Source organism: Bubalus bubalis, chromosome X (genome assembly GCF_019923935.1).
Source record: "Bubalus bubalis isolate 160015118507 breed Murrah chromosome X, NDDB_SH_1, whole genome shotgun sequence".
Classification (NCBI taxonomy): domain Eukaryota; kingdom Metazoa; phylum Chordata; class Mammalia; order Artiodactyla; family Bovidae; genus Bubalus; species Bubalus bubalis.
Genome location: NC_059181.1, coordinates 116631776 through 116656789, shown reverse-complemented (window position 1 = coordinate 116656789; position 25014 = coordinate 116631776). Strand labels below are relative to the sequence as shown.

The 25014-nt window shown below is 37.2% G+C and overlaps 1 long non-coding RNA gene across 1 annotated transcript; it reads left to right on the top strand.

Annotated features, from left to right (window-relative positions):
- The first annotated feature begins 362 nt into the window (after positions 1-362).
- LOC123331730 lies at positions 363-17628 on the top strand. Its single transcript, XR_006548474.1, has 2 exons — positions 363-818; positions 17490-17628. It is a non-coding gene; the product is annotated as an uncharacterized LOC123331730 (long non-coding RNA).
- The last annotated feature ends 7386 nt before the right edge of the window (positions 17629-25014 follow it).

Genomic DNA, 25014 nt, shown 5'->3' with positions numbered 1-25014 from the left:
GACTTCACTTTCACTTTTCACTTTCGTGCATTGGAGAAGGAAATGGCAACCCACTCCAGTGTTCTTGGCTGGAGAATCCCAGAGAAGGGGGAGCCAGGGGGCTGTTGTCTATGGGGTCACACAGAGTCAGACACGACTGAAGTGACTTAGCAGCAGCAGCAGCAACAGGATCCCTGGAGAAGGCAATGGCACCCCACTCCAGTACTCTTGCCTGGAAAATCCCATGGACGGAGGAGCCTGGTAGGCTACAGTCCATGAGGTCGCTAAGAGTCTGACACGACTGAGTGACTTCACTTTCACTTTTCAGTTTCATGCATTGGAGAAGGACATGACAACCCACTCCAGTGTTCTTGCCTGGAGAATCCCAGGGACAGAGGAGCCTGGTAGGAGGCAGTCTGTGGGGTGGCACAGAGTCGGACACAACTGAAGTGACTTAGCAGCAGCAGCAGCAGCAACAGGATCCCAGGTGATGCTGGTACTGCTGATCTGGGTCCTCACTTAGAGATTTGGGCCTTTACCAGCAGGCTTCATGCAGTGTGCTGCTGGCCAGTTGTCACAGCTGGAGCCACTTAATTCATACCTGTTGATTCTGTGCCATGCACATTGGGAGGAATACAGGCCTTTCATTGATTCAGTAGGGTGGTGTAACGTTACAGCAGATTTGATGTGGGTAGCAGAGCTGAGCCCTTGACAAGTTTTCCAGTTCCCTTAGGTCCCTCATCCCTTCCTGGATTCCTTGCTGGACATGCTGTTTCCTCTGGGAGTAGGACACTTGGGTTTTCCCTCCTCGGATCTTTCTGGAAGCTGAAGACGAACAGGTAAGTTCACTTTCCACATCTGGGAATCCATCTGTTTATCTTCTGGACATGTGTGACCCTGTGCTCACTCTGGAATTTTTGGTTTGCCTGTGCTCATTTCATTCCATGGCTTGTTAAGACTTTGCAGTTTGTGTTTTCTGTGCCAGTGAGTCTAGTGTCCTGAGACAGGCATTCCAGAACCAGTCCTCAGATACTCCAGGCTACCTTCTCTGCTTTTAAACATGGGTTATTTACTCAGCTGAACAACATTGTTGCTGTTTCTATGACTGCTGGCCACTCTCTCTTTCTTGACTTCTATACAAGTTTCCAGACCCCTCAACCCCAACTCTGTCTCCCTCAGCACTCTAAGAGTCTGTGCTACTTGGTGTTTTTCATCTAAAAATGATTACTTTTCCAATAAGATCATGCATCTCAGCTGGAAGGTTCTAATGACACCTACATGCATGACTTGTGTCCAGGTAAGTCAACTATATATTTCCTGTTTAAACCTGTGTCAGAAAGTCTATGGACTTGCTATGCAAGTGTAGCAGAGGACCAGTGCCTTCAGTATGTTGGGGGAGCTTGTCAGAAATGTAGAGCCTCAGCCCCACATCAGAGGCACCGAGTTAGAATCCTTGTTGTAATAAGAGCTCTGTTAGATGGTGAGTAGGAGGGACTTGAGCTCACCTCCTCTCCCAGGAGAACACCAAAATCACAACTAACTGCTGAACAACGATTGATTAAAAAAAAAAGACTGGAACCTACCAAAATGGATATTATATTTCAAAGGATATTGACATGTCAAGGACAAAAAGGAGCAACCATCTCAAGATGATAGAAGGGTGCATACTTACAATATGATCAAATCCCATACCACAAAAGATATCACAAGAAACAACTGATGTGAGTGAACACAGAGGTTCTGGGATTCTGCAGAATTGTGGGTTGTTGGCCATAGTTCACGTTGTTAGCTGAAAATTCACCCAACACAGTTCTATAAAATTACATCAGTGGCAATAAGAAAACTGAAAAAAAATAGTGATTGATAAGGTTGAGTCACCATTATTCTCAGATGGAAGCAACTCATCCTGTAAGTGTTAAACTATATATCAGTTCTTTACAATGTACATGAAAAACACCTGGGGCTCTTCGTACAAATTTGGGAAACTAATTCTTCTGGGGCCTCTGCAAAGGGCTTAAATTGGAAATACCCAAAGTGTCCTTCAACATACAACAACCTGGTAGAATCTCAATGCAAACACATAGAGTGAAAGATGCAAACAAAGTGCCATTCACTTTATTATAGAATTACTGAAAATAGAAACTAGTTGGCAAACTCAGATCAGTGATTGCCCAGAAATAGAGGGAAAGAAAGAGGGAGATGACATTTACAGAGGGGTGTGAGGGAACTTTTGGCGGTGATGGTTCTGTTCATTATCTTGGTTCTGATGATGGTTCATGTGTATACATATCTTAAAATCATCAAATGATACAACTCCCAGAGTTCACTCAAACTCACCTCCATCGAGTCAGTGAAGCCATCCAGCCATCTCATCCTCTGTCGTCCCCTTCTCCTCCTGCCCCCAATCCCTCCCAGCAGCAGAGTCTTTTCCAATGAGTCAACTCTTCACATGAGGTGGCCAAAGTACTGGAGTTTCAGCTTTAGCATCATTCCTTCCAAAGAAATCCCAGGGCTGATCTCCTTCAGAATGGACTGGTTGGATCTCCTTGCAGTCCAAGGGACTCTCAGGAGTCTTCTCCAACATCACAGTTCAAAAGCATCAGTTCTTCAGCGCTCAGCCTTCTTCACAGTCCAACTCTCACATCCATACATGACCACAGGAAAAACCATAGCCTTGACTAGACGGACCTTTGTTGGCAAAGTAATGTCTCTGTTTTTGAATATGCTATCTAGGTTGGTCATAACTTTCCTTCCAAGGAGTAAGCATCTTTTAATTTCATGGCTGCGGTCACCATCTGCAGTGATTTTGGAGCTCAAAAAAATAAAGTCTGACACTGTTTCCACTGTTTCCCCATCTATTTCCCATGAAGTGATGGGACCAGATGCCATGATCTTCGTTTTCTGAATGTTGAGCTTTAAGCCAACTTTTTCACTCTCCACTTTCACTTTCCTCAAGAGGCTTTTTAGTTCTTCTTCACTTTCTGCCATAGGGGTGGTGTCATCTGCATATCTGAGGTTATTGATATTTCTCCCAGAAATCTTGATTCCAGCTTGTGTTTCTTCCAGCCCAGCGTTTCTCATGATGTACTCTGCATATAAGTTAAATCAGCAGGTGACAATATACAGCCTTGACATACTTCTTTTCCTATTTGGAACCAGTCTGTTGTTCCATATCCAGTTCTAACTGTTGCTTCCTGACCTGCATACAAATTTCTCAAGAGGCAGGTCAGGTGGTCTGGTATTCCCATCTCTTGAAGAATTTTCCAGAGTTTATTGTGATCCACACAGTCAAAGGCTTTGGCATAGTCAATAAAGCAGAAATAAATGTTTTTTTTTTCTGGAACTCTCTTGGTTTTTCCATGAATCAGTGGATGTTGGCAATTTGAACTCTGGTTCCTCTGCCTTTTCTAAAACTAGCTTGAACATCAGGAAGTTCATGGTTCACGTATTGCTGAAGCCTGGCTTGGAGAATTTTGAGCATTTCTTTACTAGCATGTGAGATGAGTGCAATTGTGCAGTAGTTTGAGCATTCTTTGGCATTGCCTTTCTTTGGGATTGGAATGAAAATTGACCTTTTCCAGTCCTGTGGCCACTGCTGTGTTGTCCAAATTAGCTGGCATATTGAGTGCAGCACTTTCACAGCATCATCTTTCAGGATTTGAAATAGCTCAACTGGAATTTGATCACCTCCACTAGCTTTGTTCATAGTGATGCTTTCTAAGGCCCACTTAACTTCACATTCCAGGATGTCTGGCTCTAGGTGAGTGATCACACCATCATGATTATCTGGGTCATGAAGATCTTTTTTGTACAGTTCTTCTGTGTATTCTTGCCACCTCTTCTTAATATCTTCTGCTTCTGTTAGGCCCATACCATTTCTGTCCTTTATCGAGCCCATCTTTGCATGAAATGTTCCCTTGGTATCTCTAATTTTCTTGAAGAGATCTCTAGTCTTTCCCATTCTGTTGTTTTCTTCTATTTCTTTGCATTGATTGCTAAGGAATGCATGAAGTTTATTGTATCTCAATTATAACTCCATAAATCTGTGAGAATTAAATTAAAAATATGACTTCTATTTGATGAGCTTCCAAATTACCTAGTAAATAGGCTTTCATTGTTCTGCTTAAATGATTAATAATTGCAGTTGATACTGAAAATGCCAATGAACTAATGTAGTTGTGCTTGAACTTTTGTAGACATGTTATAAAGTGAGTTTATATCCCAGAGAAGAAAAAGCCATCGCCTTTAAAAATGGCCTAAACTTAATTTTGCCAAATGATAACAGTGACATATATAAAAGCACTGTCGTCCTTATTCTTCAAACCAAATGTAAAATTTTACCTTCTTCCCTGAACTCTGTATCCAGTTTTTTAAAAGGTAATGCAAGATAGCCTTCTAAGTTCTGATTACTGCAATTACAACAGCCGAACTAATTACATGCTACCCTACTTTTTACCACCATGCTCTTGGGAGGACACTAGCTGAAATTGGTTTCCAATTGCTCAAGCTGCAACTCAGGAAATGAAAGGTTTTCATATTTATCATTAGAAATCAGCTTTTTTGGGCCTAAAGTAGCAATGATTTAATCTTTGTTTCACTCCTTTTGGCAGTCAGCAGGTACACAAACCATGTTTCTTGGAAATGAGCTTTCTCTTTTATTCAAATCAATGAACCAGGTTGCCCCATGAGTAGAACTACATTTGGCACCTTAACCTAAGAAAGTCATAAAAACATGTCAAATCCCATCCAAGTGGGCTGGCACCTATAAATGAAAGCCTATATGTAGAATAAAAGTAAATGTGAAGTTGGTGTCCCAAAGAACCTTGCTCCTGCTCCTTTTGGTCAGTTTTCATTGAAAGTGATCAGCCCTGATTTTCTGTCAATCAAGGCAGATTTTCATTGAGAATTTTTCTTTAGTGTTTTGATTTAAATACACGTAAGTGCTATAATGATGTTCTGAGAAAGGTAATATGGTAGCACAGAGGAGAAAGCAAAAAGTATTTCATGGGAAATATGATGAGCATTGTTATGCTTAATGGCAGCTGAATTCCTTGAAGAAATGTCATTTGATCTCTATATTGAAATGTGGGTAGATTTCAACAAGTAGAAATGGGAAGATTATGGGAGTGATGATAAGACAGGATGGAGAGGACATTCAATCATTATATAAGTGGGTTTTTAAAGTTATTTTGGATTCAGGCATTCATAAAACTCCAAAAAGTTTAGTTGTGTTGCTTGGGAGGAAGGGTTGAGAGAGAAAGAATCTTTACTTCTTAGCTAGGTATAAGACTTATACATGTCCTTTTCCTGGAATACCTGTCTTTTCTTCTCTCTCTCTGACACTTGTGAATACATCATGCCTATAGGATACAGACAAAATATAGGTATTATAAGCATTGTGTAATAGACATTTTGTTTCCATATACTATTTATGCAAATCTGAAATCTATCATGACTATTTTCAGAATGACATATCCCTATATATTTTGTCATATTCAATCCACCTTATTAAAATTCTGTAGTATCTGCACATATGAATATATATTTGAGAATGTGTATTTAAAGAAGCAATGAGAACATTCTTAAACCATGGTTTCACTAATCTTCAATCATAAGTCTCATTGCTGATTAATATAAATAATACTCTCAGATTTAAAATCATGTGTTAGACAATGAGTGAAAGAATAACAAAATCAGACCTCAGAGGACTTTTTTACAAAAGCCACACTTTTCCCAGTAGAGACCACCTGGAAAAGTAACTTTCTTCAATTATCGAGAGAATAGTTTACAGTATATCTGGGGGCTTAGAGATTTTGTGATGAACTTCCATGTACATGGCCTTTGAGCATATTAGAGGTCTCTTCCCTTCTGTGGTCCTGCCCTGGGGCAGACAAACCTCTGTGTTTTGGGAGTCCCTGGTATTGGTCCATAGGTTAGTAGGGATGTTTGAGTTCTAATATTGGAATTATTTTTGTCTCATCCTATAGCTTGAGTGAGTCGTTTATGATTTCTTTCATTTCCATATGAAAGAAAACTGAGAAGGTTAGGGTTAGTATGATGGCACTCTGAATGTCAATGTATATTTACACCCACTCTTCAACAAGAAACCAAATAAAGGTAATGACACTTAGACGTTCATCCATAATTGATCACTCAAAGATACTTTTGATTAAAATATCAGTTACTTTTAAGATTCAAGTTGGAAACTACAAAGACAAAACAGTAAAGGAATTATGTGTCACAGACTACATCCAGGATGCTTGAATTCAAATCTCCGTTCCACCACTTGCTAGCTATGTGACTTCACAAAAGGCAGTACATCCTCCTTAGTTCAGATTCCTCAGCTGTCCAAAGTGCTAATAACAGAATTTCTTTCACAGTGTTTTGCTGAGGAGTATATAAGAATATGTATGTATTTACCTCTCTCTGGGTCTGTGTGTCTTCATCTACAAAATGGATGAAGGGGTGAACCAGAAATTTCCTTATTTTATTTTCATAGGTTACTTATATTGTCTATGAGATATAAAAATTGTCATTAGTTCATATGCTCCTTAATATTCTATATACCAAGCTATTTTTAAATCCCCAAGCTCCAGTTTACACTATTTTTTTAACTAAAAGGATAAATCATAGAAAAATGTTATTTTCTGGAAACTCACTTCTCTTCTGTGATTTAACATTGAAAAAGATGCCTGTGTCTGCTGAGATAGGAGTTATCAAAGATTACTGAGTACGATTTACCTAGTTCTCATTTAACACTGTGGTGAATTAAGTAAATTCACAGCTCATGGCCCTCCACCATCCTTGTATGATGGCTTTTTCTTAGGCTCGCCTTACATTCATGAACATTTCAACTTAGTACTTCTTTCAGGCATTTTTTAAACTACCAGTGGAAATCGGGTTGTTTTGTTCTTTTTTCCCCTTCAACTTCCATCATTTTCTGAATTTCATCTTCAATTTATTTATGAGAACCACAGTACCAATGAAAGAAAAGAAACTTGAATTGGATGGAAATTATGTAGTTGTCCAAAAGACATCTTCTATTCTTATTACTTTGTGTTTTTTGTGATTTTAAAGTCTTCTTGGACATCATGTTCAGTTCAGTCAGTCATGTCCAACTCTTTACATTTCCAGAGACTGCAGCACACCAGGCTTCCCTGTCCATCACCAACTCCCAGAGCTTACTCAAACTCATGTCCATTGAGTTGGAGATGTCATCCAACTATCTCATCATCTGTTGCCCCCTTCTCCTTCTGCCTTCAACCTTTCCCATCATCAGGGTATTTTCCAATGAGTCAGTACTTCACATAGGTAGCCAAAGTATTGGAGTTTCAGCTTCAGCATCAGTCTTTCAATGAATATTTAGGACTGATTTCCTTTAGGATGGACTGGTTGGATCCCCTTGCAGTCCAAGGGACTCCTAAGAGTCTTCTCCAACATCACAGTTCAAAAGCATCAATTCTTTGGCACTCAGCTTTCTTTATGGTCCAACTCTCACATCCATACGTGACTACAGGAAAAACCATAGCTTTAACTACATGGACCTTTGTTGGCAAAGTAATGCCTCTGCTTTTTAATTTGCTGTCTAGGTTGCTCATATCTTTTATTCCATAGAGCAAGTGTCTTTTAATTTCATGGCTGCAGTCAACATCTACACTGACTTTGGAGCCCAAGAAAATAAAGTCTCTCACTGTTTCCAAAGTGTCCCCATCTATTTGTCATGAAGCGATGGGACCAGATGCCATGATTTTAGTTTTTTGGATATTGAGTTTTAAGCCAGCTTTTTCACTCTCCTCTTTCACTTTCATCAAGAGGTTCTTTAGTTCCTCTTTGCTTTCTGCCATAAGGGTGGTGCCATCCACATATCTGAGATTATTGATATTTTTTCCCAGCAATCTTGATTCCAGCTTGTTCATCCAGCCCAGCATTTCTCATGATGTACTCTGCATAGAAGTTAAATAAGGTGACAATATACAGCCTTCACATAATCCTTTCCCAATTTGGAACCATTCTGTTGTTCCATGTCCGGTTCTAACTGTTGCTTCTTAACCAGCATACAGATTTCTCAGGAGGCAGGTAAAGTCATCTGGTATTCCCATCTCTTTAAGAATTTTCCACAGTTTGTTGTGATCCACACAATCAAAGACTTTGGCATAGTCAATAAAGCAGAAACAGATGTTTTTCTGGGACTCCCTTGCTTTTTTGATGATCCATCAGATGTTGGCGATCTGATCTCTGGTTCCTCTGCCTTTTCTAAAATCAGCTTGAACATGTTGAAGCTCATGGTTCTCATACTGTAGGAGCCTCACTTGGAGAATTTTGAGCATTACTTTACTAGCATGTGAGATGCAATTGTGCAGTAGTTTGAGCATTCTTTGGCATTGCCTGTCTTTGGGATTGGAATGAAAACTGCCCTTTTCCAGTCCTGTGGCCACTGCTGAGTTTACCAAATTTGCTGGCATATTGAGTGCAGCACTTTCACAGCATCATCTATTAGAATTTGAAATAGCTCAGCTGGAATTCCATAATCTCCACTAGTTTTGTTCGTTGTGATGCTTCCTAAGGCCCGCTTGACTTCGCATTCCAGGATATCTGACACTAGGTGAGTGATAAAACCATCTGGGTCATGAAGATCTTTTTTGTATAGTTCTTCTGTATATTCTTGCCACCTCTTCTTAATATCTTCTGCTTCTGTTAGCTTTATTGAGCCTGTCTTTGCATGAATTGTTTCCTTGGTATCTCTAATTTTCTTGAAGAGATCTCTAGTCTTTCCCATTCTATTTTTTTCCTCTATTTCTTTTCATTGGTCACTGAGGAAGGCTTTTTTTTTTTTAATCTCTCCTTGCTATTCTTTGGAACCCTGCATTCAGATAGGTATATCTTCCCTTTCTCCTTTGCTTTTTAGCTTCTCTTCTTTCCTTAGCTATTCATGTTATATAACAAGAAAACAAGTAAAGTGGCAGAGGCTTTTCCATCAATGTAAAAGAACGTTTATTACCAATAGTGTTATTTCCCAGTTAATTGGGTTCTCTTATGAGGTACAGTTTTGAATAGAGAAGTAAAGAGATGGAACCAAAAATTACTATTTTAGGAAGAAACCTTGTATTATATAACCAAGACTATATACTCAATGTGGCTAGTAAAACCAGTATTTAGAGCATAGGCTTTGGTGAAAGAGAAACCTGAGTTCAAACGTAGCTCCAAAAGAGCCTATATTGCTTTGGGTAAGATTTAATCTCTCTGAGTGTCAACTATCTCCATTTAATGGGGATTAAATTAATAGATATCCCATACATCCTTGTAAAGATTAGGTAAGGTAATTTTGATTATTATATGATATTTAGTAAGATAATTTTTTTTTTGCTGATTTTTAAATTTTTAGTTTTGGTGTTTAAAAATATTCACAAAGTTGACATTATGCTATATATATTTTTTTGCACAAATATTAAAACACTTAGGTATAAAATATGCTGGTCTCTCTATTCTTTAAATCACTGGTCTTTGATAAAAGTAGCAGAAGACTTTAAGTGATATTGAGAATTCAACAATTTGCCCTAAAAACTGTAGAGTTGAGCCCAGATTCTGACAAACTAGGATGAGTTATTGCACCTTGGCTTTAAAATTCATTATTGTTTCTGTGAAGGGGGAAAAAAAATCTGGTGATTTTGCAAAGGCTGCCCTGAATTGAGACTTTTTAAAGTTTGAATGCATGTCCTCAATTGTTTTCATGTCAATATCTCTCACAACTTAAACCATAGATTTAACAATCATTAAATCAAGCTAATAAAGCTTTGGAAAAAGAGATTGAAATTATTCACATTTAGAGGCGAAAAAGATCCAATCATTTATATGGTGTTTAATATGTGTTTGTTAAAATAAGTTCAGAAAAATATTTTATTCTTAATGGAATAACTAGCTTAGTCTATCACTGCAATAAATCACATTTTAGAGGACAAGGAAATTAAGACAAGGAAATTTGGAAATTAATAATTGCCAAATCAATGATGATGATGATGAAGATAAGGATAGTGGTGATGATGATGACAGCAGTGGTCTTTTAAAGAATAACAAAGTGCTTTTCTATGATTTTCAGTTAGTGTGTCTTGGATCCTTCATATTTTTCACAGGGTTATATGTTTTTAAAGCCTTGTTATTTTCAAATGCATAATAACCTGACAGGTATCTTACAAATACTTCCTGACTGAGAAATCTGAGGTGATTTTCCAGTCAGTATATATACATAGCATGAGATCTGGAACCAGACAGAATTTAGTTACAATACTGGCCCTACCACTTTGTGGGCCTGTGTGCTTGGTCAAATTACTTTCAAAACTTCAATTTCCTCACCTGTAAAACGGTGATAAAAAATAATCTACTAGGGTTGTTGTTAGAATTAAATGAAATTATATGCAAAATAATGAGCATAATTTCTGGCACATTGTAACTGCTTAGTTAATATTGAGTTTCATTTCTTTTATCATTTTATATTTCCTCTCCTATACTTGGAGGCGGTATAATATAAAAGAAAAAATGCTCTGCAACCACAAAGCATGGGTTCAAATTTTACCTTTGCAATTACCACAACTTACATGTCCTGTGACCTTGGGCGAGTTTTCTAAGTATTTTGTACTCTAGTTTATTCAACTATAAAATGGTGAAGAGCATAGAAGGATTTTGTGAAAAGGAAATGTGATAACGTATGTAAGGCACTTGAAACAGTACCTGGAGCATGCCAAGTGCTCCATAAATTATGTTTCTATAAATTCTAACATTCATTCAGGTTTGTACTGAATCAATGCATACACTTTTTTGAATATGAAATTATGGTCCATTTAATAGTGACTATGAGATCGACTGGAAGAAGCACAAGCTGGAATCAAGATTGCCAGGAGAAATATCAATAACCTCAGATATGCAGATGACACCACCCCTATGGCAGAAAGCGAAGAGGAACTAAAAAGCCTCTTGATGAAAGTGAAAGTGGAGAGTGAAAAAGTTGGCTTAAAGCTCAACATTCAGAAAACGAAGATCATGGCATCTGGTCCCATCACTTCATGGGAAATAGATGGAGAAACAGTGGAAACAGTGTCAGACTTTATTTTTGGGGGCTCCAAAATCACTGCAGATGGTGACTGCAGCCATGAAATTAAAAGACGCTTACTCCTTGGAAGGAAAGTTATGACCAACCTAGATAGCATATTCAAAAACAGAGACATTACTTTGCCAACAAAGGTCCATCTAGTCAAGGCTATGGTTTTTCCAGTGGTCATGTATAGATGTGAGAGTTGGACTGTGAAGAAGGCTGAGCGCTGAAGAATTGATGCTTTTGAACTGTGATGTTGGAGAAGACTCTTGAGACTCCCTTGGACTGCAAGGAGATCCAACCAGTCCATTCTGAAGGAGATCAGCCCTGGGATTTCTTTGGAAGGAATGATGCTAAAGCTGAAACTCCAGTACTTTGGCCACCTCATGCAAAGGTTTGACTCATTGGAAAAGACTCTGCTGCTGGGAGGGATGGGGGGCAGGAGGAGAAGGGAACGACAGAGGTTGAGATGGCTGGATGGCATCACTGACTCGATGGAGGTGAGTTTGAGTGAACTCCGGGAGTTGGTGATGGACAGGGAGTCCTGGCGTGCTGCGATTCATGGGGTTGCAAAGAGTCGGACACGACTGAGTGACTGAACTGAACTGCACTGATGAGATTGAGTGGTGCATTTTATTGAAGGCAGTACTTGTGTTATCTAAGCATCAATTAGTATATACTTCAGGCTTTCTTAAAAATCATGTGTACCTTCATTCAAAATAATAACAATAACAATGTGTTGGATGAGTAAAGCTTATGAATATGTAAAATGAATGACAGCAATCTTATAAGGGACAGGAGGGAGAACTAGAGAATGTTATGTCCTAAGTTACCTCTGAAGCAGTATAGTATTATTTGAAAGCATGCTAAGATTAATTATAAATGTATATTTCAAACTCTAGGAAAATAATCAAAACATGTAACAGAAGAAGTAAAAATTATGTTCTATGAAGGGCAGAAAATGAAATCATATAAAGTATCTAAAACATGAGAAAGCAGAAAAATAGGAAAAGACAGAACAATGGCAACAAATAGAAAGCAATTACAGGTATGGTAGACATTAATTAAACCATATCAATAATCATTTTAAGTGTAAATGATTAAATACACTGATTAAAAGACAGAAACTTTAAGAGCGGATCAAAAACAAGACCGTACTATATACTGCTACAAGAAACTCACTATATATGTAAAAATACAACTACATTAAAAGTAAAGAAATAGAAAAAGTTATTCCAAGATCAATAGAAATTGGGAATAATTATATTAATTTCCAATAAATCATATTTTATAATAAGGACAAGTATCATGGATAAAGAAGGGAATTACATAATGAGAAGGGTGTGGATTCTCTAAGAAGACATAACATAATTAAGATTTAACTCTAAGAAGACATAAAAATCCTTAAACTACATGACTTAACATAGCAATAGAACATCAAAATATTTGTAGCAAAATCTGATAGAGGTACAAGGAGAAATTGACACATTCAGTATCATATTTGGAGACTTTAACACTGTTCTATCAAGATTTAGTATATCCAGCAGGCAGAAAATCAGTAAGGATATAGTTGAACTGAATAGCACTGGATTTAATTGACATTTATACAGTTATTCAACAATAGCATAATACATATTTTCACAAGCTCACATAAAACATTCACTGTAATAGACCAAATTCTGGGCCATAAAAATACCTTAACAAATTAAAAAAATATAGAAATAATGCAAAGCATGTTCTCAGACCAGAAATTAGTTATAATTATATGACATTCTAGAAAAAAATAAAACTATAGATGCTAAACAGATCATTGGTTGCTAAGGTTCCTGAAGAAGGGAGCAAGGAATAGATTTGTTGGCACACAGGGCATTTTTCAAACCCGTAATGGAGGATAATATGACACTATACCTTTGTCAAACCTCATAGAAATGTACAACACAAACAATTAACATTAATATAAACTATGGACTTTTGTTAAAAAATAATATATCAATATTGGTTAGTCAGGGCTTCTCTGGTGGCTCAGACTGTAAAGAATCCACCTGCAATGAGGGAGACCTGGGTTCAATCCTTGGGTTGGGAAGATTCCCTAGAGGAGAGAACAACTACCCACTCCAGTATTCTAGCCTGGAGAATTCCATTGACAGAGGACCCTGGCAGGCTCCAGTCCATGCGGTCGCAAAAAGTTAGACATGACTCAGTGACTTTCACTTTTACTTTCATTGGTTAGTCAATTGTAACCAATGTACCACACTATAGAAGATGTTATTAAGTTGGTGAAAACTTACTTGCAGTTTTAGACAGTGAATTTTGTAACTAGGTTATAACTATTATAACATTATAACTAGGTTCTAACACATCTTTATTAATCAAAATAGGAACTGTTACAATCAACACATTTTTGTCAACAAGAAATAATTTTGTTTATTCCTGTACCATAAGAATCCATGCTTTGGGATTTGTTGAACATTTGGAAAGTGTTTTCCCTGCAAAAAGTTGTCAAGATGCTTGAAGAAGTGGTCGTAGGTTGACATGAGGTCAGGTAAATATGACGGATGAGGCAAAACTTCTTAGCCCAATTCATTCAACTTTTAAGAGTTGGTTGTATGACATGTGGTCAGGCATTGTCATGGAGAAGAATTGGGCCCATTCTGTTGACCAGTATTGGCTGCAGGCATTGTAGTTTTTGGTGCATCTCATCGATTTGCTGAGCATACTTCTCAGATGCAATGGTTTTTACCAGGATTCAAAAAGCTGTGGTGGATCAGTCTGGCAACAGACCACCGAACAGTGACCATGACCTTTTTTGGGAAGAGCTTTGGAGCTTCTTCTTGGTCCAAGCACTGAGCTGCTTGTTGTCGTTTTCACTTAAAACCCACTTCTCTTTACATGTTACAATCTGATCAAGAAATGGTTTGTTGTTGTTGTTGCATACAATAAAAGAAGAACAGCACTTCAAAACAGTGATTTTTTTTTTTTTTTGATTTGTGGTCAGCTTGTGAGTCACCCACTCATCAAGCTCTTTCACCTTTCCAATTTGCTTCAAATGCCAGATGACCATAGAATGGTTGATGTTGAGTTCTTCGGCAATTCCTCATGTAGTTGTAAGAGGATTGGCTTCAATGATCCTTTCAATTGGTCATTGTCAACTTCTGATGGCCAGCCACTGTGCTTATCTTCAAGGCTCTTGTCTTCTTTGAAAACCTTCCTGAATCACAACTGCACTATATGTTCCTTAGCAGTTCTTGGGCCAAATGTGTTGATGTTGGGAGTTGTCTGTTTTGCTTTACGACCATTTTGAACTCGAATAAGAAAACCACTCGCATTTGCTTTTTGTTTAACATTATTTCCCTAGTCTAATATAAATATAAAATAAACAAGTAAAAAGTCATTAACAAAAAATATAAAGTGATAAATGTACATGATGATGTATAGCATAACCATATTTAAGAATGTATTCCAATATCAAATGGCAAAGTTCAACAATGCAAAACCGCAATTACTTTTGCACCAAACTAATAGGGGAACTGCCAGGGGAAGGAGTTATATGGGAACTCCCTGTACTATATCTTCAGTTTTTTCCAAACTTAACACTGCTTTAGAAAAAGTCTCCTAATTAAAAGAAAAATCACTTTGCTTTCTTTATAAATGATTTCCTAAGAGATGTCAGTGGGAATTTAATGAAAACCAGGCATGAATATTATTCATCACCTTTCTGTGCCTGGAAATATTTTCTGTAGTGCTTTACCAAAATCCCAATGATTTTTGAATAGAAATGGCTAAACTTTTCATTTTAATACATGTTTATACAGCATTTATTGCCTTAACCCTTAAGGACTAAAGAAAAAATGCTAACATAATATACAACCAAACAAAATAAAGGTAGAGTTATTATCTGGGAGGGCATATGGAGCATGAGTAAAAGAATGGATGGGAGTCTGACCATGGTATATAAACTAAAATAAGTGTACCAGCTTTGAGAAGATGACTACACACACACACACACACACACATATATGGATACAAGAAAAGTCCACATGCTATTTTATTTCCTGACATTTGGAAAAAAATGAAATTATATATATGTTCATGTATAATTTTTTTAACCCATGAAATATTTTATAAAAATAGAAAAATTATGCCAATATCAGAATGAAAACAGGCACCTATTAATAAGAGGACTAGAAAAGCAGAAAACCACAGTCACATTTTTAAAATATAGCTTTAGGAGATATAATTCATATTCTATACAACTCACAGATTTAAAGTACATGATTCAATGGCTTGTAACATATCTCCTCTTCTCCACAACATGGAACTGTAGGAAAGGCTTTCTTGTTGATAAATAGAGCTAACATTTGCAAACTGGTTTAGGATGATTACAGGGAAGCTCAAAGTATTCACTTGCTTTAAGGAATCCCGGGATGGGTATCACTTCCAGGCGCCTGACAGATGCAAACGCAAAGGTTCTCTGGATGAAGGTGCTATTTTACCCTGAAATCTCAAGGAATTTCTGTACTACATTTCTATGGCCGCTTTAACAAGTTGCCACAAACTTAGGGGCCTAAAAAAATACAAATTTATCTAAATTTCTATATATTATATGAGACTAGAATAAACTATAGCTATGTGCTGTGCTTAGTCTCCCAGTCATGTCCAACTCTTTCTGGCCCCGTGGACTGCAACCTGCCAGGCACCTCTGTCCATGGCAATTCTCCAAGGAAGAATACTGGAGTGGGTTGCCATGCCCTCCTTGAGGGGATCTTCCCAATCCAGGAATTGAACCTGCCTCTCTTATATCTCCTGCATTGGCAGTTGGGTTCTTTACCACTAGCACCACCTGGGAAGCCTAACTATAGCTATAGAGTCTATGTATTAGAAGTCCAACAGTAGTCTTCCTATGCAAAAGCCATTCCCTTGCCCTTTCCTTGTGCTATACAGTACCTATGTTCCTTGACTCATGAACCTTTGCAGCCAGCAATATTGCATCTCTTTGACCATTTTGTTCTGACTTCTTTCTGACAGTTGTATCTTCTCGATATTTTCTTTTGCAACAGACTTCCAGCTTTAGACATCTGTGATTACACTAGGCCCACCTCATTAAATCATAGTACTATCTCTATTTTTAGTTCCAATGATTACCAATCTTAATTCTATTTTCAGTCTTAATTGCCCATTGCCAAAATCTTAACATATTCATAGGTTCCAAATATTAGGATACCAACATCATTGTGGATGGGACATCATTTTGTTCTACAAAAATTCTCAATATTGACATTTTTTCGGTGCCAATAAGCATTACACAATCAATAACCTCAGATATGCAGATGACACCACCCTTATGGAAGAAAGTGAAGAAGAACTAAAAAGCCTCTTGATTAAAGTGAAAGAGGAGAGTGAAAAAGTTGGCTTAAAGCTCAACATTCAGAAAACGAAGATCATGGCATCTGGTCCCATCACTTCATGGGAAATAGATGGAGAAACAGTGGAAACAGTGTCAGACTTTACTTTTTTGGGCTCCAAAACCACTGCAGATGGTGATTGCAGCCATGAAATTAAGACACTTACTCCTTGGAAGGAAAGTTATGACCAACCTAGATAGCATATTCAAAAGCAGAGACATTACTTTGCCAACAAAGGTCCGTCTAGTCAAGGCTATGGTTTTTCCAGTGGTCATGTATGGATGTGAGGGTTCGACTGTGAAGAAAGCTGAGTGCTGAAGAATTGATGCTTTTGAACTGTGGTGTTTGAGAAGACTCTTGAGAGTCCCTTGGACTGCAAGGAGATCCAACCAGTCCATTCTGAAGGAGATCAGCCCTGGGATTTCTTTGGAAGGAATGATGCTAAAGCTGAAACTCCAGTACTTTGGCCACCTCATGTGAAGAGTTGACTCATTGGAAAAGACTCTGCTGCTGGGAGGGATTGGGGGCAGGAGGAGAAGGGGACAACAGAGGTTGAGATGGCTGGATGGCATCACTGACTCGATGGACGTGAGTCTGAGTGAACTCCGGGAGTTGGTGATGGACAGGGAGGCCTGGTGTGGGGCAATTCATGGGGTAACAAAGAGTCAGAAACGACTGAGTGACTGAACTGAACTGAATCAAGGATAACCCAACATGTAAGCTGTTGTGAAGAAGAATAAACAGAATAAACTTCTATGTTGGAATGATCAGATATTATAAGACAACTATTGTTATTATACAATATAACACATAAGTTTGTAGTTGTCAGGAAATAAGAAATCATAAATAGATCAAGCGAATTTACAAAAGGAAAGGGCTTCTAGAATTGAAATATACAATAAGCAAATACAAAAGGAAAAATGTCTATTTCTCCTTTTAATAAAGCAGATCAGGTAGTTAAGACCAGCAATAATGCTGGGAACAGCTAAAAGGTCTGGATAACATTTTTTTTTTAATTGCTTTAGGTCATTGCAGTACTAATGGGGCAGTGAAGAATTTTGGAGCCAATACTCAGGAGAGAAAACAAACCCAGAAAGGAGACTATAAAAATTAAGGTCCACCCAAGGGCATTTACCTATGATGGAATATGCTGCTGCTGCTGCTGTCACTTCAGTTGTGTCCAACTCTGTGCAACCCCATAGACGGCAGCCCACCGGGCTCCCCCGTCCCGGGATTCTCCAGGCAAGAACACTGGAATGGGTTGCCATTTCCTTCTTCAATTCTTGAAAGTGAAAAGTGAAAGTGAAGTCACTCAGTCTTGTCCGACTTTTCACGACCCCATGGACTGCAGCCCACCAGGCTTCTCCATCCATGGGATTTTCCAGGCAAGAGTACTGGAGTGGGGTGCCATTGCCTTCTCTGATGGAAGATGCTACTGAGAGGCTAAAAAGCCTGGCATTCAAGGTCTTTACAGTGTGATCTTGACTGAAAACTTAAAGTTATCTCCCTTTACTTTCACAGTACAGTGCCAAGCATTTATGTGCTCTTGGGAAAAGTATTAAATTGAATGGTAGTTATATTTTTGCCTCAGGTTTTACCTGCTATTAGTTTCATGTCCAAGCACATTGACCAATTACACTAAAACTTACTTGAAATAAGCAGAGCTCTGGTTGTATGACTGTAAGGAAGATAATTAATTCAATTTTTAACATTCTGATAATGGTTGTGATCTAGATCTTTATTAAAATTGTAACACTGAATTCAGTATTATACTAACCAAACCATCAGCCATTTTATCCAATTTGTCTGATGAGCTGGTATCTCCATGGGTCTTCTTATCTACTAAGACCATCATGCTTGGAAGACAAATGCAGTCATTTTCTCTGTTCAGGATATATTAGTCATCTGCATCAGTGAAGGGCAAATCACGGTTATGAGAAAAATCGGGCCCTTGAGGAGTCTATAGTCAAGCTCCAGGATGAGTAAAATCTCTAAAAAGATCAGCAAACAACTCTATTTGATTAGGATGCTGAGAAACTGTTGATAAAATTTTGATTATTGTTTTGTGAAACTAAATACTGCATAGGAGAACATCATAGTTGATTGTTTTCACTGTATTCATTTGAACATGACAATTATCTTGATATTACAATTTAGAAAAAATATTTTAACAGCACATTTCAAATTAATCTTTTTTGATACTAAACTGAACTCAACTGAACTGAACTGATACTAATTATTAGATAAATGAAGTGCTAAAAAATTCAACATTATATTACCAAATTAAAAAAAGTACAATTTTTCCCCCTCTTGGTTTGAGCATTAATTAAATTTAAGTTAGACAGTCTTTAATAAGTCCTAAACTTGGTTAATTATTAAGCTTTTTGTCTTTTTGAAGACAGTGGAATATTTGTTTATCGCATTTAGTTTAAAACAATTTGAAATTTAAGGATTTTGCTGCAAAACAGATTTTAAAAAGGAAATGCAGCTGTCTTCATAAATAATTAAAGATTATTATGACTGATCTTTTCCTGGAGTGAATGCATTTTAAATTTCTTACTTTCTTAACAGATTTACTTAGTGCTGAATGGTTTCCAGTTATGATCAGCTGGATACATTTTTATAAACTTGAATGATGGTTGCACATTTGAATATATTTTATATTTTAATTATTAATAAGGAGTAGCATAGTATCTCCTATTTTCCAAAGATTGTCTTTCTCAAGCCAATGTTTTATTTTTGGAAAGAAAAATGAAGAACATCTCAGTTAATACAAAGAAAGAATCTCTGAATGACTACTGAAGGCTATACAGTTGGCCTGCATTCTTTACAGAAAAATCAAAATACCCTACTCTTTTTAGCATGATTGGTCTCCTCTTCCCCACCCCATGCCCATTTTCAAGTTCTCCCTCATTTTCAAGTTTCCTTCTGTGCAAAATTCAGAAGCTACAAAGCTAGTTATGTCATGATCTCCATTCTCAAGAAGTTCATGTAGAAGGTAAGTATTCAATCTTGGTGACACAGTAAAATCATCTGGAGTATATTATAAAAATCCCAATGTCAAGATCATACTCCAGGACCATTAAATCAGACTGCTAATGAGGAAGTACCAGGCATTAGTACTTCTTAAAACATCCCAGGTGCTGCCAGTATATTGTCAAAGTTGAATAACCCTTGCTACATCAGCAGTTCTCAAAATTTAGAGGTATATCTGTATTAATTATTGAGATGGTCAGAACATAGATTACTGGGTAACACTCTGAAATTTCTGATTCAGTTGCCTGTGGTGGGCTTCAGAAATTTGTTTTATTAACAGTTTACTAAATGATAGATCACTGCTTCTCAATCCTAAATGAACATTACAATGACCTGAGATGCTAAAAAACAAAACAGAAACAACAACAAAATAGAACAGTGCCTATCCCCTACCCATAGAGATTCTGGTTTAATTGGTCTGAGACAGACTCCAAACATCAATTTTTCCAAGTTCCCTGGGTGATTCTCATGACCCTTCAGGTTGGAGAACTAGTGCTCTTTCAGAACCGAAGATCTCAAGCTCTGATGGCAAATTTAAATCACTTTAGAAAATTTTCAAAATTCTGATGCCTCAGTTACACACACCTCAGATAAATAAAATTAAGTTCTTTTGTGGTGGGACTTAGCTATTATTTTTTTAATGGCTCCCATGTGATTCCAATACATAGCTGAGGTTAAAAATGTATTGAAATCGAGCATGAAGACATATGCCTCAGTTAAGTTCAGTCACTCAGTCATGTCTGACTCTGCGACCCCATGAACATGCCAGGCCTCCCTGTCCATCACCAACTCCCAGAGTTCACTCAAACTCATGTCCACTGAGTCGGTGATGCCATCCAGCCATCTCATCCTCTGTTGTCCCCTTCTCCTCCTGCCTTCAATCTTTCCCAGCATCAGGGTCTTTTCAAATGAGTCAGTTCTTCACAACAGGTGGCCAAAGTATTGGAGTTTCAGCTTCAGCATCAGTCCTTCCAACGAATATTCAGGACTGATTTCCTTTAGGATGGACTGGTTGGATCTCCTCGCAGCCCAAGTGATTCTCAAGAGTCTTCTTCAACACCACAGTTCATACTGTGCATATGCATACATAGTAAAAAAAAAAAAGTAATGATATATAATGAGTTAAATGGCAATGTGCATTAAGAAAGCACACCAACTCATCATGGTCACATTAGAAAATCTCCCTCAAAAAGAGATGCTTCAAATTAATCTTGATGAAGTTGGCTAGATGGATGGGTGCTCTAGATCCATTTGTCAATACACCAAAAAACATTTAGCTCAATAACTTTACATATCCTGTTAGCTATTCTAAATTAAAATTTTATCTAGGGACTTATTTTCCTATTTATACTAGTTATTAATCTGTCTTAAATAATTGTATAGATGTACATATTTATGTCCCATTAGAGTCTTTTTTTCCTAGATTTTTTAAATTTAATAAATATATGTGTGGGAAAAATAACTGTTTAAATGCATGTCTCTACTGCCCTTTTCTCTGACCGTTTATCTGATTCTCTCTCCTGAGTAGAGTAGCCCACCTCAATTAAGCATGCCAGCAGCCAAGATGGTGCAAACAGGCCCTTGGATTCTTCTGGGTCCAAATGGAGAAGGATTGTGAAGAATTTTGTTCACTTCATTTATAGTAATTTTTATAAAATGCAAAACTATAGTGATATAAAGCAAGTTGGCTGTTACCTGGACCCAACATAAGGGGCAGGGGGATTAATTGCAAAGGTGTAGGAGGAAGCTTTGGGGACAACTGAAGTATTCTAAAACTAGGTTATTGTAATGGTGTAAATCTACATACACTTAACAAAACTCATCTAACTGTAAATTCAAAATGATTTAATGATACTGTTAATATATAATGCCTCAGAAAAGGCATAAAAGTGATAAAGAATTCATGAAAACTGACAAGTTGATTGTTAATTTCATGAGAAAATGTTCAAGAATAGCTAATGCAATTATGAAGGAAAAAATAATAATAATAAAAAATGAAAGGACTTACCCGATCAGACATTGTCCTTTGAAAATACTAAAAAAAAATTAATATAGGATGGTGTTGGTATAACAATAGAAAAATAGGACAATGAAACAGTATGGAGAGTACAGAAACATAAACATATAAAATCAACTGATTTATGAGAAAGGCATCACTGCTATATAATGGGGTAAGGATCTTTCAAGAAGTGGTACTGGGAAAATTGGAAACATACACACAAACATACACTCTTACTTCAAACCATATGCAATAATCAATTTTGATGAATTGCAGAACTAAATGTGAAAAAAGCATAAGTAATCTGTGATATTACAAATCCAGGCAGCTTTCCTTGAGGGGAAGGCATCTGGGGTGCTGACAATTTATCATTTTATTTCTTCATGTAGGTTCTGGTTAAACAGATGTGTTCAATTTGTGAATATTCATTGAGCTGTATACTTAGGAATTTTGCACTTGTGTATGTATGCAAATTTTAATAATAAAATAGAACAAAGAAAAATATAGACATTAAAATGAAGAGATGAATAAAAGTATTAATGAATATGAAAAATATCAAAGTATAATTTTAGCTATAATAAACAATGAAAGCCACATCAAGCAATAAAAAATATGTAGTTTACATGGAAGTTCTGACAGTCAAGTGTTAGTTGCTCAGTCGTGTCTGACTCTTTGTGACCCCATTGCCTGTAGCCCACTAAGCTCTTCTGTCTATGGGATTTCCCAGGCAAGAATACTGGAGCAGGTAACCATTTCCTTCTCCAGGAGATCCTCCCAACCCAAGGATCAAACCCAGGTATCCTGCATTGCAGGTAGAGTCTTTACTGGCTGAGCCACATGGGGCTTCTCTGACAATCAATAAATGTATCAAATCACATAGAAGTTAGAGCAAAAATCATTACAGCTATCAGGAGAATTGAAAACAATGTCGTTTTGCTTGAACATTGGAGTATGCTTTTTTCACAATCAAATAGATCTATCAGATGAAAAATAAATAATATAGTGATCTCATTATTGTATAATACAATAATATATATTACATCTGTGCACACATATGTAATGGGTATGTATATGTATTGTATGTATATGTATTATACACATATGTAATATATATGTAATATGTATGTATGTGTATTATACATATATTAAATGTATTATAATCACATAACTTGCTTCATAAAATAATACATACTTGTATATGTCCATGAATATTGCAAAAATAATCACTTAGCAACAAAATAAACCTTAAGGATTGTAAAATCCTTTTCATGTCACATTCTCTGATGATAATCTGTTGAGGTCCTTTAATGTACTGGAACCTGGTGGCCCAGAGTTGACCAATAAGAAAGTAAAGGAGAGAGAAAGAGGCTGATATTCCTTGGTTTATGCAGAAAGCCAATAAAGTCCCTGACACGGGGCTTGCTCTGTTCACGGAGGCCTTAGGCTCCCTCTCGTTGGGGTGAAGGTGAAAAGCACCTTCTCAAGAGGGTCTTAGAAGCCCAGGTAGGAAAGTGAACTCAGAGAGCCTCTGTGCTCCAGGGGATCAGCCTGAAAAAGAGAGAGAGGGAGAAAGAGAGAGAGAGAGAGAGAGAGAGAAAGACACAGGGACCAAAGCTCTGATGGAGCAAAAGTGTTTTAATCAACATGGTGTGGGCATATGTACTGTAGTTATTCTCAGCAAAGATAAAGATTAAAATTCCAATCTTACAAAGTATAGGCAATCCATATTAAAGAGAGAGAGAGTTGTAAATAATCACTTATAATGTATGGTTCACAAGAAGGAAGAGGGTACTTATCACCCTATAGAAAAACTAATGAAGGAAATGCCTGGATTCCTCGGCCCCGGGGAGAGGCTTGCCTCTCCTCTTAATTCCTGAGTATTCTGGAATTAATAAGGAACAGAGAATTCCTGACAGATCCAAAACAGCACACAGAAAGCCTCCTGTTAAATGCTTCCTGACAATAATCCACTACCATTCAAAATAAACAATAAAATGTAAAGTAGAAAAATACTTAATATTTAGGAAAGTGCATACTAAGAATGCCTTAGATCAAAAAAGATGTCAGTATTTAATATATTAAATATTGTTAGTTACAATTATTTTCATAATATTATGTGATTCAGCTAAATCTATGCTAACTGGAAAAATCACCTTAATTATTAAAGAAGAAATGCAAGATTAATGAAAGGATTAGCAGAGACTTCACTTTGCTGACAAAGGTCTGTGTAGTCAAAGCTATTGTTTTTCCAGTAGTCATGTAGAGATGTGAGAGTTGGACCATAAAGAACGCTGAGCACCGAAGAATAGATGCTTTTGAACTGTGGTGTTGAAGAAGACTCTTGAGAGTCCCTTGGACTGCAAAGAGACCCAACCAGTCAATCCTAAAGGAAATCAGTCTTAAATATCCATTGGAAGGACTGATGCTGAAATTGAGGTTCCAATACTTTGGCTACCTGATGGCAAAGAGCCAACTCATTGGAAAAGACTCTGATCCTGAGAAAGATTGAATGCAGGAGGAGAAGTGGGGTGGCAGAGGATGAGATGGTTGGATGGCATCATGGACTCAATGGACATGAATTTGAGCACAGTCTGGGAGATGGTGAAGGACAGGGAAGCCTGGTGTGCTGCAGCCCATGGGGTCACAAAGAGTTGGACACAACTTAGCAGAAAATCTAAATACACTTATTATCCTTTTTAAAACTTTTGTATTGTTTATAAAACACTCCCAAAGCTATACTTGTCTTGAATATTTTTATATTTATCTTTATTTTTAATCCTTATATCCATTTCAAGTAATTTTTTGGTGAGGTATGAGGTAGGAATTCTGCCTACTTTTTATCTAAATTGATACACATTTCAGACAGTCTCATTTTAAATAGAAACAAATTTTTCCTCCTGAATTAACATACTATTTAGATTACATATTAAATTCTCAATTCACACTGGGATATTTCTGTACTCCATAGTTAAAGGGACTTGAAAGATGCAGAGCTGGTGATTCCTATCACAACTCCACTTAACTCCCTAGCTGCCCTGTGTGGAATACAGATGGATCTTGGAGAATGACAGTGGATTTTCACAAGCTTAACCAAGTGGTAACTCCAATTATAGCCCCTATCCCAGATGTGATTTCATTGCTTGAGTGAATTAACACATCCCCTGGTACTTGGTATGCAGTTATTGATCTAGCAATTGCCCTTTTCTCTATCTCCGTCAATAAGGAACCCCAGAAGCAATATGCTAGCAACACACTTTTACTGTCCTACCTTAGGAATATAGCAGCTCTCCAGGACTAGGCTGTAATTTAGTTTGCAGGAATCTTGATCACCATTTTTCTTCACCCTGGTCCATTATACTGATGACATGCTGATTGGACCTAGTGACCAAGAAATATAACCTACACTCTATTTATTGGTAAGATTTTGTGTGTCAGAGAATGGAAAATACATTCAGTAAAAGTTCAGAGACCTTTTATCTCAGTGAAATTTCTAGGAGTCCCTTGGTGTGGTGCAT